The sequence below is a fragment of the Mytilus trossulus genome, chromosome 5 (genome assembly GCF_036588685.1).
Source record: "Mytilus trossulus isolate FHL-02 chromosome 5, PNRI_Mtr1.1.1.hap1, whole genome shotgun sequence".
Taxonomy (NCBI): domain Eukaryota; kingdom Metazoa; phylum Mollusca; class Bivalvia; order Mytilida; family Mytilidae; genus Mytilus; species Mytilus trossulus.
Window position 1 is genome coordinate 72,912,269 of NC_086377.1, and position 17,543 is coordinate 72,929,811.

At 31.9% G+C, this 17,543-nt stretch overlaps 1 long non-coding RNA gene across 2 annotated transcripts in view; it reads left to right on the forward strand.

Annotated features, from left to right (window-relative positions):
- Positions 1–16,760, forward strand: part of LOC134719155 (uncharacterized) — a 54,355-nt gene extending 37,595 nt beyond the window's left edge. For both annotated transcript variants that reach the window (XR_010107522.1, XR_010107523.1), the window contains exons 2-4: positions 10,648–10,813; positions 13,318–13,341; positions 16,672–16,760. This is a non-coding gene — a long non-coding RNA (uncharacterized LOC134719155). The remainder of the gene's footprint in view (positions 1–10,647; positions 10,814–13,317; positions 13,342–16,671) is intronic.
- The last annotated feature ends 783 nt before the right edge of the window (positions 16,761–17,543 follow it).

Here is a 17,543-nt window from a genome sequence, read left to right on the forward strand (position 1 = left end):
TATTCTGTAGACTTGTTTCATATTGTTTAAAAAAGGAAAATACAATTTTCAAAGAGATCGCGCAATGGGGTCTATTATTTTTCCTATGTGCATAATATTACATACGATCTTGAGTGAAAATAAATGCCCAATGACTTGAAAAAATCGATTTCAGATTTGACGGACGTGATAACGTAACACACTTTGTTTCCGGATAACATGTAAAGGGTCCTTGGAAAATTCAATCGACATTACGTCTCTTATCATTGTGCCAATGCTAGTTGAATTGATTTTGCTTCAGCAGTAAATATTACTGGATATTTTAGGTGAATACAGATAATTTAATAAAGATTACATGTTAATATATCGTTACACTTGGAATGTCATGAATGTACAAAGTTGGTATCTTTGTCACAATTTTTTTTTTTTTAATCCTGTGCTGAAAATACTTTTCAGAAATGCAATAAACTTGTCAAAGGAGAAGTAAACTTTTACCATGCATGACTTGGAAGGAAGTACTTTATTATTTTAGCCCACTCAATTAGGTTAAAATGTGGAAACCATGTAGATGGTGTACAGGTGTCTGGTCAAAAATATCACATGATGCCTATTTTAAGATTTTAATTCCAAGTTAAAAGTTTTTTACTTTACTGGATTTATAGGATTTTGACATTGCCAATGATTTGGAATAAATTGTATAAAACTGGAATTTCCAAACCAATATGAATACATTTTTTTGGCTAAAACATCAAGATACAACGATTATGGTATCCTGTATCAATGAAGAAAATATTTCTGAATAAATTGTACTAATTGTTTTCAAAACAAGCACATACATGCAGTCAGGGGTACTATTTGTACAAGTAATTTTTATTTACTTGAAAAAGTATAAAAAAATATACATATAAGTAAATTATAATGTTTGAATAATCTCCCCTTAATTTTCTCAAAAATTTACTTATACAAGTAAAAAAAAATTACAAACCCACCAAAATTCTCAAGTTTTGAGATGAAAAATCATGCCTTTAATGATTTTTCCCAGGTTAGCTCATAATTTTTGATTAGAGTTCAATGTTTCATCTCATTAATTCAACAAAGAACCTGATTGCGCAAAGATCTTTAGTATTATAGCAAAGCCTTCAAAAATTGCTCCTTTGGGGCTTGTAAATGAGCAGTGTTTTGAAGATAACAGACAAATGGGATTTTCATTGTCCATGAAATTACATTTAAATGATTAGTAAAGACATCTGCAATGGGCAGACAAATTAAAATTCTATTAGAGCAAAGAAATCCTGAGAATTTAAGAAATGAAGATAAGATGACTTTTTTACTTCTACAAGTAAAAAAATCTGAATGTCTAAGGGACATAACTAAGTCATTTTTTTTTTTACCTATACAACAGTCAGAGCTCAGACATAAACAAGTCAAGTTTTGTTTTTGACTTGAAGAAGTCAAAACATGTATTTATTATAAAAATTTGTTTTCAATTTTAGACTTATCTAAGTCAGAAAATGACAGACTTGTTTAGGTCTATTTATGTTGATGAAAATACTTAATTTTACTTGGTGGCCAAAGTACACCATCTATGACAGCAAAAACCTGTCTGAGAGTTCACAAGGACTTGATGAGCTATCTATATTTAATTATCTAATTGAACATCCTTACTAAACACAGATTTTTTACCTCATTAAGTGTGGTTCCAGGTGGTTGCATTGCAAGGTTAACTAACATTATCTCCGATTTTTTAGACTCACATTCATATTTTTCTTTAGAAGACAAAGCATTGTCTTTCAATGTTGTCATTATTTGATTTAGACGCATGAACTTTTTATAAATATGCGTGGGTCTTGAAGTTAACCAATTTTGATAACTTATCGACTTGTAGGAGTCGATATTTGCAACTTTTTGATTCTGGTCAATTATTTCTTGCTTAACAATATTTTACTTATTAAAGTCGTATTTTGTCTTGCATTAAAGGGAGATAAATCCTAAACTTACAAATTTAGACCTCTATGAGTCAAAAGCAGATTCAGACTTATTTATGTCTGAGCTCTGACTGTACAAGTAAATAAAATTCACTTGTATAAGTATCCTACAAATTTACTTATATAAGTTTATTTTTTTTACTTCTTCAAGTAAATAAAAAGTACTTGTACAAGTAGTACCCCTGACTGACATGACATATTTAGAAGTTTTATAATACTGTTACATTTAAGATGGATTTTAAGAAAAAGTATACTGTTCAGATTATTTTAAGCAGATTTTGCAATAAAATAAAACTAAAATAATGCTTTCGGTTTCTTATGGTTTCCTGTCGCGTTTAAAAAAAACTTTAATTTAACATTGAAAATAGATTTTAAATATAAACATGAAGTAAGTAACACCAGTAATGGTGTTCATGTATGTCTTTTGAAAGATATTGTGCAAAATAAAGAAAATAAAGTTTGGTTTCCTGATTGGTTTCCTGTCAGGTAAACGGTGAATCAAAATGTATTAATTTTTTCTCGAAAAAACCCAATTGTTCCATTATCACTATTCTAACCATTTGCTAACACCAACACAACCCACAGAATAAAAGTTAAAGTTTTAGAACTTACAAAAAAGGATACAAAAAGAACATGAAGAAACCAAAGGCCGAATACCAAATTATAGTCCATATCTGAAAAAAGATGCTTGAATATCTCTGTAAATTTTTTTTATGATAAAAACTGCATTATACCTGTATACATGTACCTCAATTGGTCTATCGCACTATATGTCAAATTGAGGTATAATCCATCAATTAATGGTTTTTCCAGACCTTATAAACATTGATAAAATCCATGGAAAATTTAAAAACAGTTACAATGTATTCACTGATTATTTATATTTATTCAAGATAAAAGACATGAATTTCATGAATTTGCCAGACACAATAAATTAAAATGACATATAGACATATATAGCACTAGACTTAAGTTTGGTTCCTTTTCCGCAGGTACAAGACAATATTAAAAAATATAAATGTATGAACATGATCAGAAGTCCTTCCTCTCATAAATTTGTAATCATATATCCAAAGAAGGTTGCAATACAATATTACATGTAACATGATTAAAGTATTTGATTAAGTATACGAAAACCAAGAATACTTACGGAAGAATGGACAGACAGACAGACAGATAGAGAGATACATAACTATTTACCACTACTTCGTAGATCATGTAGATTGGAGCTATAAAACAATGTAGTATTCTTATCACATGCTTATATTATTTTGAGTTCATATTTACAAAAAAGACAAAGCGTAAGTTTGCATATTATATACATGATACAATTACAGCTTTGCATCAAGGGGTTTGATCATACAAATTGAGTCAATGCATAATTTGCATGCGATGTAGTACAGGTGCATATTCCGTTCACATGCAAGTTGTTCACCTATAATATATGGCCCGAGAACACAGTTATTTCGTATTGCATTTCTTTTAGACAATAAATTCAAATTAAAAAAATTGCACCTTTTTACAGTGTAGTGTACTACTATTGGGACAAATAATATGAACATTATAGAAACTTCTACCAGCTCTAACTCAAAATATTGACAATTTTGTAGAAAGGGCATCCGATACAGTTTCTAGGGGGGTTTACTCTTGGCGCGACGTTACGCGTTTGAATTCCCGAAAAACATCACTATGCGTGTAATTTTCCGTAATAAGAAAAGGTTTGTGGATTTTTCGATGCTCAAATTTCTGTTTCTCCCGCATGCTAACTTCTACACCATTAATATTAGTGCATTTTATTCTACTAGAATAACAGTCTAATAAAATCATAAGAAATAAAACACATTTACTGTTTCTGTGAGATCTTCAACAAAATATCGTATAATTAGTAATCTGAAGATGACTGACCCTTTTGGTGTTACTAATATAATGCATGTCAATTATCATTTTTAATATAAGGAAGGTGCTACCTTAAATTACAGCTTTATACCAAGACTATGTCTAATATATTGATTGATTGTTGGTTTCTTAATTAACGTCCAGTGACAAACATTTCATGCATGTTCAGGATGTATGTCCTACATATGATATAGTTTTTGTCTAAAATGAAATAATAACTTTAGAAGAAAAATGTTTATGGAAAGATCTTTGCACTTCAAAAGGCTGGAGGGGTATGATATTTTTCTAGTCCAAACGTCTTGGAAGGCTATTATATTTTTTTCTTTCATGCGTCGCAGGGAGGCGGGTTGCCAAAGCGAAACATTAATATACCCTTCCTTACTGTCATAATTATTTCAATGATATAGTCCGGCTCTGATTTTCTGTTATTTTTTTACTGCACAGAAAACCAACAATGATCATTTAAAACTAATACCGAAAATTTAGGTACACGAAGAAGGAATTTTTCTAACTGAACAATTTTATTCAATTTATTTATGTTTATAGATAAATAATAGTAAAAATTTACACACTTCTTAGTTATATGAATCTGAAGATCTGTATACTTTTTTGTGATGATTCAAATTTTATTTTAGAGTTATTGAGTTTATGAAAAAAAGAGGGGGTTTTCACATGTCACTCCATATCTCAGAAACTATCGATAATTATTGCATTCAATTTCACAGACTTGTTAGTTAAATTATTCTTAAGATCTGTTTACTTTTTCGTGATGATTCTTTAATTCATTTTTGAGTTTTTGAATATTTATTGAGCTTCAATTTGGTATCATAGAAAACATGTTGTGATATACAAACTCCCAAGACATGCAAGAATAAGGAATGAGTCAGGATATGCTTCCTGTACATGCCCAGTGTTATTTTAAAAATATGTATTATGGTTTTTTTTTCATAAGACGACGGGCGTATCATGCTGTTTAGTTTGTTCTTTAAGTTTTTACAAATATATTAGAGAAATTACGGTATGACAGCAAATAGAATGCAATTTCCAATATAATTAATATTTCCAAATGGCATACATTTATATATCTCTTTTAACATGCACTGATTTTCGAACGTGTCAATACGATATCAGTTTTAAAGAAATTTGGCAAGAATTGTACACTTAAAAAATCTAATTAACTATAACATGCATAAGGACAGAAAGGACAAACAAAGGAATGAAGGTGCGATATTTTATGTACCCCGCAATGCGTTGCTCTTTGGTGAAAAGAAAAATATATATATATAGTTATTTACCAATGAATTATTACGCATAGGCTATGTCCAGTCCTCTTGCTTTAATTTCAATCGTTTTTGCCAATGAATAATTTCAAGAGTATGGTATAGATTCTCTCTCTCTGAACAAAAGCATCCATTAGCATATTGAAGATTCTACTTTATAAGATTTTGTTTTTGTTTTCTGACAACATAAAAAAGAAGATGTGGTATAATTGCAATTGCCAATGAGACAACTCTCCACAAAAGACAAACATGACACAGAATAACAACTATAGGTCACCGTACGGTCTTCAACAATGAGCAAAGCCCATACTGCATTGTCAACTATAAAAACTGTGTGAACATTGAAACTGTTAAGGAGCCTTCCAATTTTATTCAATTGTAATCATTGACCCGAATAAAAGTTTAATTTTATGAATAAATGTGAAATTCTAAATAGTGATTTAACGTGAATAGAGGGATTTAAAGGAGTATTATAATGAAACATCAGCCAACCAAACAAAACAAAACAAAACAAAAAACAACATCTAAAGGACAACATATAGCAATGATATAGTATAAATTAATACATAAGTTAATACACGAGTGTGTACAGTACATGAACCTGTATGTCAAGTTCTGAATTGCAGAGTCTTTAATTTTAAAAGCCGTAAAAATTATCCACAGTCCGTAATCATTTTTCTTGAGATGTTTCTCACTTAGACCACAAACAAAGAGATGTATTTATGATTCACATGATTTTATTTCCGAAAAACAATATAACCAATTTTTAGTTAGCTCTTCACAAGCAATATTTATATGTATATGAAAAATGTCGCCGGTAATTTGCAGCGATTACGTCGAAAAAGTCTGCCAGCGATGTCTTGCACTTTAGCGTTAACGTTGAGGTTACAAAGGGGGAACGCAATTATTAGGATAAATCTCCTTTATTATAGAATCCAGCACAGTGATATATATTTTTTATTTGATATTTGGAGAAAGCATGACAAAATGCAGTTTATGCAGAAAAATTATAAAAATGACATTTTCAGAAACAGTTTATTTCTATATTTTTTGGATTACAAAAATACCACTTTAAGCATCTGGTCCGCAATTTCAAGCACAACAAAGAATTTAGAGCAAATCTAACATGGGGTAAAATTGTTTATCAGGTCAAGATCTATCTGTCTTGAAATTTATCGGACAACCCGTTGTTGGGTTGCTGCCCCTGAATTGGTAATTTTATGGAAATTTTGCCGTTTTTGGTTATTATCTTGAATATTATTATACATGTAGATAGAGATAAAATGTAAACAGCAATTATAATGTTCAGCAAAGTAAGATCTACAAAAAAGTCAACATGACCAAAATGGTCAGTTGACCCTTACAGAGTTATTGCCTTTTATACAGTCAGAGCTCAGACATAAACAAGTCGATTTTTATACGACCGCAAAAATTTTAATTTTTGGTCGTATATTGGTATCACGCTGGCGTCGTAGTCGTTGTCGTCGTCGTTGTCCGAATTATTTTTGGTTTTCGCACTATAACTTTAGTTTAAGTAAATAGAAATCTAAAATTTAAACACAAGGTTTATGACCATAAAAGGAAGGTTGGGATTGATTTTGTAAGTTTTGGTCCCAACAATTTAGAAATAAGGGGCCAAAAAGGGCCCAAATAAGCATTTTCTTGGTTTTCGCACTATAACTTAAGTTTAAGTAAATAGAAATCTATCAAAATTTTACACAAGGTTTATGACCACAAAAGGCAGGTTGGGATTGATTTTTTGGAGTTTTGGTTCTAACTGTTTAGGAATTAGTGGCCAAAAAAGGGTCCAAATAAGCATTATTCTTGGTTTTTGCACAATAACTTTAGTATTAGTTAATAGAAATCAATGAAATTTAAACACAAGGTTTATGAACACAAAAGGAAGGTTGGGATTGATTTTGGGAGTTGAGCATCCCAATAGTTTAGGAAAAAGGGGCCCAAATAAGCATTTTTCTTGGTTTTTGCACCATAACTTTAGTATAACATGTATAAGTAAATAGAAATCTATGAAATTTAAACACAAGGTTTATGACCATAAAAGGAAGGTTGGGATTGATTTTGGGAGTTTTGGTCCCAACAGAAGGGTCCAAAATTAAACTTAGTTTGATTTTAACAAAAATTGAATCCTTGGGGTTCTTTGATATGCTGAATCTAAAAATGTATTTAGATTTTTGATTATTAAAAAGTAAAATCACAAAAATACTGAACTCAGAGGAAAATCAATTTGGAAAGTCCACAATCACATGGCAAAATCAAAAAACAAAACGCATCAAAAACGAATGGACAAGAACTGTCATATTCCTGACTTGGTACAGGCATTTTCAAATGTAGAAAATGGTGGATTAAACCTGGTTCTATAGCGCTAACCCTCTCACTTTAATAACAGTCTCATCAAATTCCGTTACATTTACATGATGCGTTAAATAAACAGTCACAATCAATAAAATAGTCAAAATATGGGAACATCAGTCATCATCGTATAACAATTTAACAGGACACAACAACATCTACTATCTACGAACACATGGATTGATTTGAGTGTCTGACGTCAGAAAAATTATATACGTCACATAAATTTGTCGTTCAATGTGCATACAATAGTTATCAAAAGTACCTGGATTATAAACAATTTTAAATTTTACATAGGCAATGAGCGCAGACAGGGTTAAAAAATCAAAAGTATGTAAGAATAAATTACAGAAATCAAACTAGTCCAAAAGTTATACATAGAATTTATGAGAATCCAAAACTTTTTAAAAGGGAACAATTTAACAGGACACAAAAACCTATCCACGAACACATGGATCTACTCGAGTGTCCGACGTCAGAAAAATTATATACGTCACATAAATTTGTCGTTCAATGTGCATACAAACAATTTTAAAATTTACATAGGCAATGTACGCATACAGGGTTAAAAAATCAAAAGTATGTAAGAATAAATTACAGAAATAGACCGAGATTCAAACTAGTCCAAAAATTATACATAGAATATATGAGAATCCAAAACTTTTTAAAGGGAACAATTTAACAGGACACAATAACATCTACTGTCTAAGAACACATGGATTGATTTGAGTGTCTGACGTAAGAAAAATTATATATGTCACATAAATTTGTTGTTCAATGTGCATACAAACAATTTTAAATTTTTTTCATAGGCAATGTACGCACACAGAGTTAAAAAATCAAAAGTATGTAAGAATAAATTACAGAAATAGACCGAGATTCAAACTAGTTCAAAAGTTATACATAGAATTTATGAGAATCCAAAAATTGTCAATTCCACTACGCCATTGTTTGATTTTGACGTTTGTGGTTCAACGTATATAGTAATTCATAATAGAAATATTTCATAATGACATATTATAGACAAATATCATACTGACGGGATCTTTTAAAGTACAGAGTCACGTTATAAGCACAAAAGAAATACAAAGAGTCACATATACAAAACAAATCACCAAAAAATGAAAGCCAATACAAACACATTGACGAGATGTATAAGTACCGAGCCACGTCAAACGGATATCACATAAAACCATTCAACAGTAAAAGTAATCTTAATAATAGAACAAAAACAAATAAAAGAACAATAAAACATGTTGTTAAGATGATACACAACATCAGTACGCAGAATCTATACATCAAGACCATCGTGTATTATTTGAGAAGTTGATACGGAATATTTATCAACAAGGTCTTGGTACCTTCCGATGAACTTTTTTAGAAAAAGGACGAGATTAACCCATTTTTTAAGTTAATCCAAATCAGGGTCCAAAATTAAACTTTGTTTGATTTCATCAAAAATTGAATAATTGGGGTTCTTTGATATGCCAAATCTAACTGTGTATGTAGATTCTAAATTTTTGGTCCCGTTTTCAAACTGGTCTACATTAAGGTCCAAAGGGTTCAAAATTAAACTAAGTTTGATTTTAACAAAAATTAAATTCTAGGGCAGCTTTGATATGCTGAATCTAAGCATGTACTTAGATTTTTGATTATGGGCCTAGTTTTCAAGTTGGTCCAAATCAGGATTCAAAATTATTATATTAAGTATTGTGCAATAGCAAGAAATTTTCAATTGCACAGTATTCAGCATTCAGCAATAGCAAGACATCTTCAATTGTACAGTATTGTGCAATAGCAAGAAATCTTCAATTGCACAGTATTGTGCAATAGCAAGTATTTTCAATTGTCTGTGCGTCCCAAAGGTGGTATCCATTCTCTAACTTTAGTTTGCCTCAACCAAATGTTATGAAACTTATACACAATGCTTAAATTTCCACAAAGCACAGATCAAGTTTGAATTTTGGTGCTTCACTTAAACCGTTCTAGAGTTATGCCCCTTTAAAATGATAAAGCCTTTAAGGTGTTGAATATTTCGTTCCCGTTCTCTGACTTAAGTTAGCCTCAACCAAATTTTGATAGTGACCTTTACCGTTCTTCAGTTATGTCCCTTTATAACTTTATATGATATGCAAGCGGGGGCAACTTCTGTGTCCCATGGAAACATTCCCAATTTATTTGTATATGGAATCATTATAAGATGTACATGTCCAACTGGCAGCTGTCACCCGACGTTGACCTCATTTTCATGGTTCAGTCAGTCAAGGATATAACTATATAGAGTTATTACAGAAAAAATAACTTACATGTGTTATTGTGGACTAAAAAATCAAAGAACTGTGATAACATATGTATGTTACATGTTTCAAAGGAACAATATACATCATTAGTTTTGTATAAATGTATACAAGTTCTGATATTACTATTGTCTTTATGTATACTCAACTAAAGAAAGATATAACAGTTCATAGTTTCCAATCATGCATAGTACACCTATGTTATTACAGAAAAAGTACATGTATGTCTGTAATTACTAAAGGGTGTTATTACAGCTTCTCTTCATCACTCCAAAGCATTTGCTCAGACATATACATGCTTAATTACAATGTATTTTAATTTATTGTAAGAAATATGATCAGAGCATGTAATGAGGTTCTGCGCAAGCTTCCCAGTAATTCCCAAGATTCTCATATATAGTAAGTTACATGCCTTAAATAACTAAGCCTTGTTATAACAGCTAAGTTTATCCCTTAAAAGCCTCGTCTCATTGATTTACCATGGTTAATGAATTATAATGTATTAATTTGATTCAAAAATTCATGGCTATGCATTTAGTTTCCGCGCACAGTTTCAAGCGTTCCCTAGAGGCCACTGAAAATTAAAATAGTTATGATTTATTTTACAAATAACAAACATATTTGCCTTTACTTTGCTGAGCAGATAATGATTACCCTTTAGGGGCCAGATCAAGTGTGCCTCTGGGTGCGGAATTTTCTCGCTGTGTTGATGACCCATTGTTGGCCTTTGGCTGTCTCTGCTCTCTGGTTTGGTTGTTGTCTCTTTGACACATTCCTTGTTTCCATTCTCTATTCTGTTTAATCTGTTTACATGTTTTAAATTTTAAAACTTTTTTTCAGATTCTGATTGACTGGTGGCAGAAGGGGTATGAATATAAAGTGGCATTAAGGCCTTGCAGACAGACTTAACAATAACATGCTGAAGTTGCAATAACAGTTTGACGAAGACCCACATGTAATCCCATATTGACGGTTGTAGAACACGTACCAACAGATTTCACTTTGGGTATTTAATTGTATTGTAATAAGTAAGGGACTTTACTTTAACACGTTTCTTTAAAATCACATAATCTTCAGTTTGCATGCTCAGATTGAAAAAGTATTGCTTACGAGCTTCACTGTTCAACTTTCTTTCTCGCCTTGTAAAAGTAGTTAAACAGGTTTTTTTCCATTGTTATGCATTGTACCTGTGCAATAATTTCACGACTTGAAACCGTGAATTTTCGTATGAAATGATTACTGTCAAGTATGAAAATTTTGTAATCTCTTTAAAACATATATAATGTCATTCCAAAAACATTTCTGCCTCGAAAAACACAAAAACTGGCACAGAAACACTTCTATATGTACTGGAGTCTGGATGTGTAAACTTTTTATCAGGATCTGAACATCATAATATTCAGTATGCTAATAATAAGTGTTATTAAAGCCATGAAAGCTCAGACGGTAAATAGCTTAACATAATTTGTATAGTTTCATCACTCGATGCATAAAATTGAGAATGGAAATTGGGAATGTGTCAAAGAGACAACAACCCGACTATAGAACAGACAACAGCAGAGTCCGTCATAGGTATTTTTATTGTTCGGCTGCTGTCCTGTGCAATATCTCCGATCAGTAAGCTATAAAGTGACCAAAAATTATTTGTGTAAAATAACATAAAAAAAATCGGCCTTATTTTATATACAAAAATAGAAATTTTTATATCCAATGCATAAAAGAAATATAGTAGGTTTAGGTGTAAAGGTGCAATTTTCACAAAACATATCACATTTCCCACGTTGTCGAACATAAACATGGATAACATCATTAATGATTTTATTAAGATTGACAAATGTTTGAGTACGAGTCCGTTAAAAATTAAAAAAATCTAATATCTCCATTTGAAAAAAAATCTTAGCAAAGACGAAAACCATATGAAACAACAGTTGTTTTCCACTACCGTCAGAGCAAAGGGAACAGTTTGAAAGTGCCAAATAATGAAATATGTCAAAAATCAATACTTTTTTGTAAACACTGTCATGTATGTAAATACTTTATAATGGAAACCTGAACTTCTGAGGGATATTTATATACAAAAATAAGGAGACGGGGTATGATTGCCAAATGGGACAACTATCCACTTAAGCACAAATAAAGTGGATGTAAGTAATGATAGGCAACTGTAACTCCTTCAACAATGGGAAAACCCCATACCGTATTATAAGTCGGCTATTAATGGCCACGATTGATGATTATACGCTATTGTCTCTTAAAGACAAATATATAAACACATTATGTCCTCGATTTAAATTACTTTTTAAACATAAAAGTAGGTGCAATATATATTTTTAAACTCAAAAAGTTTAGTGACCCCATCAGCGTGATCAGATCCTTGACAAACTCTTAGTCTTCGTCTTTTGTATGAACACAAAATTCATGGATCACACATTTCTCTTTAACTATCTATACAAAAGTTTCTGCACTCATGAATATTAGCATCGGCTGTAATAGACGGCTAACTTTACACTTGTATGTTTGTCTGATGTGTTATTGTGTTTTTCACTGTAACTTTGTTTCGTTGCTGTCTGGTGGACAAATACATGAATTCTGCATGTCATCATCAAACACGTGAATAGCTATATATCTGGTAAATCAAACACTTTTGCTTCGCATAGAAAGAACTCTTCATTAATCTGAGCATGGAACGAATACTTTATATCACGAACTATAAATGTGGATACAAAAAATGAAAAACTAAGCGAAATTGTTAATCCCGCATTGCACGACAAAATGTGTTGTATTTAAGTTAGTAGCATGTGTTCTTGGTTGATTGTAAACACGTAGTAGTCCATAATGCATTGTTGCTCATTTAGTGGATTCGTAAAAAAAACAGGTAACAATAAATTGCGTCACACGTAAATAAACAATTACACGTGCGAGAACATAAGTATGCTAATTCATGCATTTCCATATAAGGTAGTGTTCCTGACCTGAGTAATTATATAATGATAACATCAACATTTCTTTTTGACTTTTTTTTAAAGTCATGTGTGTTATGAAGGTAGATGTCACAGTTGTTATGTGGTAATTCATTTTTGCTGTGTGTGTTAATGTTTATTTTTTTACATGATCCTGTTTGTGTTTCAGATTTGCAAATATCATTTTCATTATTAATTAAAAATGTAGTTTCAATAAATTTTAGGGAGGAAGCTTGATGGTTCGTGGCATTCCCTCTTAATTAAAAAATAATCTATTATAAATATTCAATCAGAATCCAAATTCAGAGCTGTTTTAAGCTTAAATGTTGTGTCCATACTTGTTCAACTGTTCAGGGTTCGACCTATGCAGGAAAATCTGGTTTGCTGTCACTTGACAGCCTCTTGTTCTTATTGTTGAAGCCGTACCGTTGCCTATCATGCCTATAATTGCTTACATCCACTTCATTTGAACTTAAGTTCATAGTTGTCTCATTGGTAATCATATCTCCTTATTTTTATACATATACAATGATTTCATTTTCTTTTACAGGATATAATGGCAAGTTGGGATGAGGTAAGTTTTTCTTCTTAAAAGTCATTGTCATGTGACCTATGTCATGTGTCCCATGTTGTCTATAAACTGTACATAAAGATACAGGTGTGTAGTATTCTCAGAGTCAGTCAGTGTCATGTGACCAATAAAATGTGTCATGTGATCTATGTTGTCTACAAACTATACATAAAGATACAGGCGTGCAGTATTCTCAGTCAGTCAGTGTCATGTGACATATGTCATGTGACATATGTCATGTGACTTATGTTGTCTATAAAATGTACATAAAGATACAGGTGTGTAATATTCTCAGAGTCAGTCAGTGTCATGTGACCTATGTCATGTGACCTATGTCATGTGACCTATGTTATAAAGATACAGGCATGCAGTATTCTCAGGGGGAGAACAGGAGAAATCAAAATGACTACAGTGAACAGAATTTCAATATACAAAATTCCAGGAGACAAAAAAAAAAGAAACGTAAGATATTGTAGGACAATGTCATGTAGGACATTCACAACTCTTTTAAGTCGAAGAAAATCTGACAACGCCATGGAACAAAATGAAAAACAATCAAAATTCAACGGTCTACATTAGTCATTTCAGTGCCATTTATCAGTCAGAGCTCAGACATAAACAAGTCGATTTTTGTTTTTGACTAAAAAATAAGTCAGAACATGTATTTATTATAAAAATGTAGTTCAACTTTAGACTTATCTAAGTCAGAAAACGACAGACTTGTTTAGGTCTATTTATGTTGGTGAAAAAACTTAATGTTACTTTGTGGCCAAACTACACCACCTATGACAGCAAAAACCTGTATGAGAGTTCACAACGACTTGAGTTATCCTTATTTAATTATCTAATTGACCATCCTTACTAAACACAGATGTTTTACCTCATTAAGTGTGATTCCAGGTGGTTGCATTGTAAGGTAAATTAACATTATCTCTGATTTTTTAGACTCGCATTCATATTTTTCTTAAGAAGACAAAGCATTGTCTTTCAATGTTGTCTTTATTAGATTTAGATGCATGACCTTTTTAGCTCACCTGGCCAGAAGGGCCAAGTGAGCTTTTCCCATCACTTTTCGTCCGTCGTCGTTGTTAACTTTTACAAAAATCTTCTCCTCTGAAACTACTGGGCCAAATTGAACCAAACTTGGTCACAATCATCATTGGGGTATCTAGTTTAAAAAATGTGTGGCGTGACCCGGTCAACCAACCAAGATGGCCGCCACGGCTAAAAATAGAACATAGGGGTAAAATGCAGTTTTTGGCTTATAACTCAAAAACCAAAGCATTTAGAGGAAATCTGACCGGGTTAAAATGTTAATTAGGTCAAGATCTATCTGTCCTGAAATTTTCAGATGAATCGGTCAACCCGTTGTTGGGTTGCTGCCCCTGAATTGGTAATTTTGTTGAAATTTTGCAGTTTTAGGTTATTATCTTGAATATTATTATAGATAGAGATAAACTGTAAACAGCAATAATGTTCAGCAAAGTTAGATTTACAAATAAGTCATCATGACCGAAATGGTCAGTTGACCCGTTAAGGAGTTATTGTCCTTTATAGTCAATTTTTAACCATTTTTCTTAAATTAAAGTAATCTTGTACAAAAATCTTCTCCTCTGAAACTACTGGGCCAAATTCAATCAAACTTGGCCACAATTGTTATTGGGGTATCTAGTTTAAAAGATGTGTCCGGTGACCCGGTCCACCAACCAAAATGGCCGCCATGGCCAAAAATAGAACATAGGGGTAAAATACAGTTTTTGGCTTATAACTCAAAAATCAAAGCATTTAGAGCTAATTTGACATGGGGGTACAATTGTTTATCAGATCAAGATCTATCTGCCCTGAAATTTCCATACGAATTAGGCCACCCTTTGTTGGGTTGCTGCCCCTGAATTGGTAATTTTAAGGAAATTTTGCTGTTTTTGGTTATTATCTTGAATATTATTATAGATAGAGATAAACTGTAAACTGCAATAATGTTTAGCAAAGTAGGATTTACAAATAAGTCAACATGACCGAAATGGTCAGTTGACCCCTTTAGGAGTTATTGCCCTTTATAGTCAATTTTTAACCATTTTTCGTAAATCTTAGTTATCTTTTACAAAAATCTTCTCCTCTGAAACTACTTGGCCAAATTAATCCAGACTTGGCAACAATCATCTCTGGGGTATCTAGTCTTAAAAATGTGTCCGGTGACCCGACTTTAAAATCAAGATGGCCACCACAGCTAAAAATAGAACATAGGGGTAAAATGCAGTTTTTGGCTTATAACTCAAAAACCAAAGCATTTAGAGCAAATCCGACACAGTGTAAAATTGTTTATCAGATCAAGATCTTTCTGCCCTATAATTTTCAGATTAATCTGACAACCCATTGTTGGGTTGCTGCCCCTGAATCGGTAATTTTAAGGAAATTTTGCTGTTTTTGGTTATTATCTTGAATATTATTACAGAAAGAGATAATCTGTAAACAGCAATTATGTTCAGCAATGTAAGATTTACAAATAAGTCAACATGACTTAAATGGTCAATTGACCCCCTAAGGAGTTATTGTCCTTTATAGTTAATTTTTAACAATTTTCATAAAATTTGTAAATTTTTATTAACATTTTCCACTGAAACTACTGGCCCAAGTTCATTATAGATAGAGATAAATGTAAGCAGCAAGACTGTTTAGTAAAGTAAGATTTACAAACACATCACCATCACCAAAACAAAATTTTGTCATGAATCCATCTGCTTCCTTGGTTTAATATTCACATAGACCAAGGTGAGCGACACAGGCTCTTTGGAGCCTCTAGTTATAAAGATGCGTGGGTCTTGAAGTTAACCAATTTTGATAACTTATCGACTTGTAGGAGTCGATATTTGGAACTTTTTGATTCTGGTCAATTATTTCTTGCTTAACAATATTTGACTTATTCAAGTCATATTTTGTCTTACATTAAAGGGAGACAAATCCTAAAACTTACAAATTTAGACCTCTATGAGTAAAAAGCAGATTCAGACTTATTTATGTCTGAGCTCTGACTGTTTATAGCTGACTATGCCATATGGGCTTTGATCATTGTTGAAGGCTGTACAGTGACCTATAGTTGTTATTTTCTGTGTCATTTTGTCTATTTTGTAGAATTGTCTCATTGGCAATCATACCTAGTCTTCTTTTTATATTCAAAACATTACATAGAAAACTAAAGACCGAGCAACACAAACCTCAACAAAAACTTAGGCTGATCTCAAAACTGATGCATAATGCTTGTTAAATTCAATTATTACATTTATAATACATTTGTATGTTCTAGAGGAAAATGTAAAAGATTTGTTTTGCTTACAGAAACTTCTTAAAGCTGCAGTGGATGGGAATATAAAAGAGGTAGAATTATGTGTAAAGAACGGAGCTAACTTGGAATGTAGAAATTCTGTAAGTAAAGTAAAATGTTTAACACTTTTACAGATATTTATTATATAATATAATGTGGATCAGTTAAACATTGCCCTTGTTAGTCAAAGAGTTGCTGTCTGATACTTCGTAACTGGAAATATTGTGATTTACTTTATTACACGTAACATAGTATTCTACACAAAAAACATTACTTTGGTTAAAAAAAAAATCTTGCATGACCATGACTTGAGACTACCACCTGATCATACAACTTTCATTGACCACTCCTGTTCTAAACATGCCATGTGACACCTGATTCTACAATATTCATTAACCACTTCTGTACTGAACATAACATGTGACACTTGATCATACAACCTGCATTTACCACTCTTGTACTGAACATGACATGTAACACCTGATTATACAACATTCATTTACCACTCTTGTACTGAACATGAAATGTAACACCTGATTATACAAAATTCATTTACCACTTCTGTACTGAACATAACATGTGACACTTGATCATACAACCTGCATTTACCACTCTTGTACTGAACATGACATGTAACACCTGATTATACAACATTAATTTACCACTCTTGTACTGAACATGACATGTAACACCTGATTATACAACATGCATTTACCACTCCAGTACTAAACATGACATGTGACACCTGATCATACAACCTGCATTTACCACTCTTGTACTGAACATGACATGTGACACCTGATCATACAACTTTAATTTACCACTCCAGTACTAAACATGACATGTGACACCTGATCATACACCATTCATTCACCACTCCAGAACT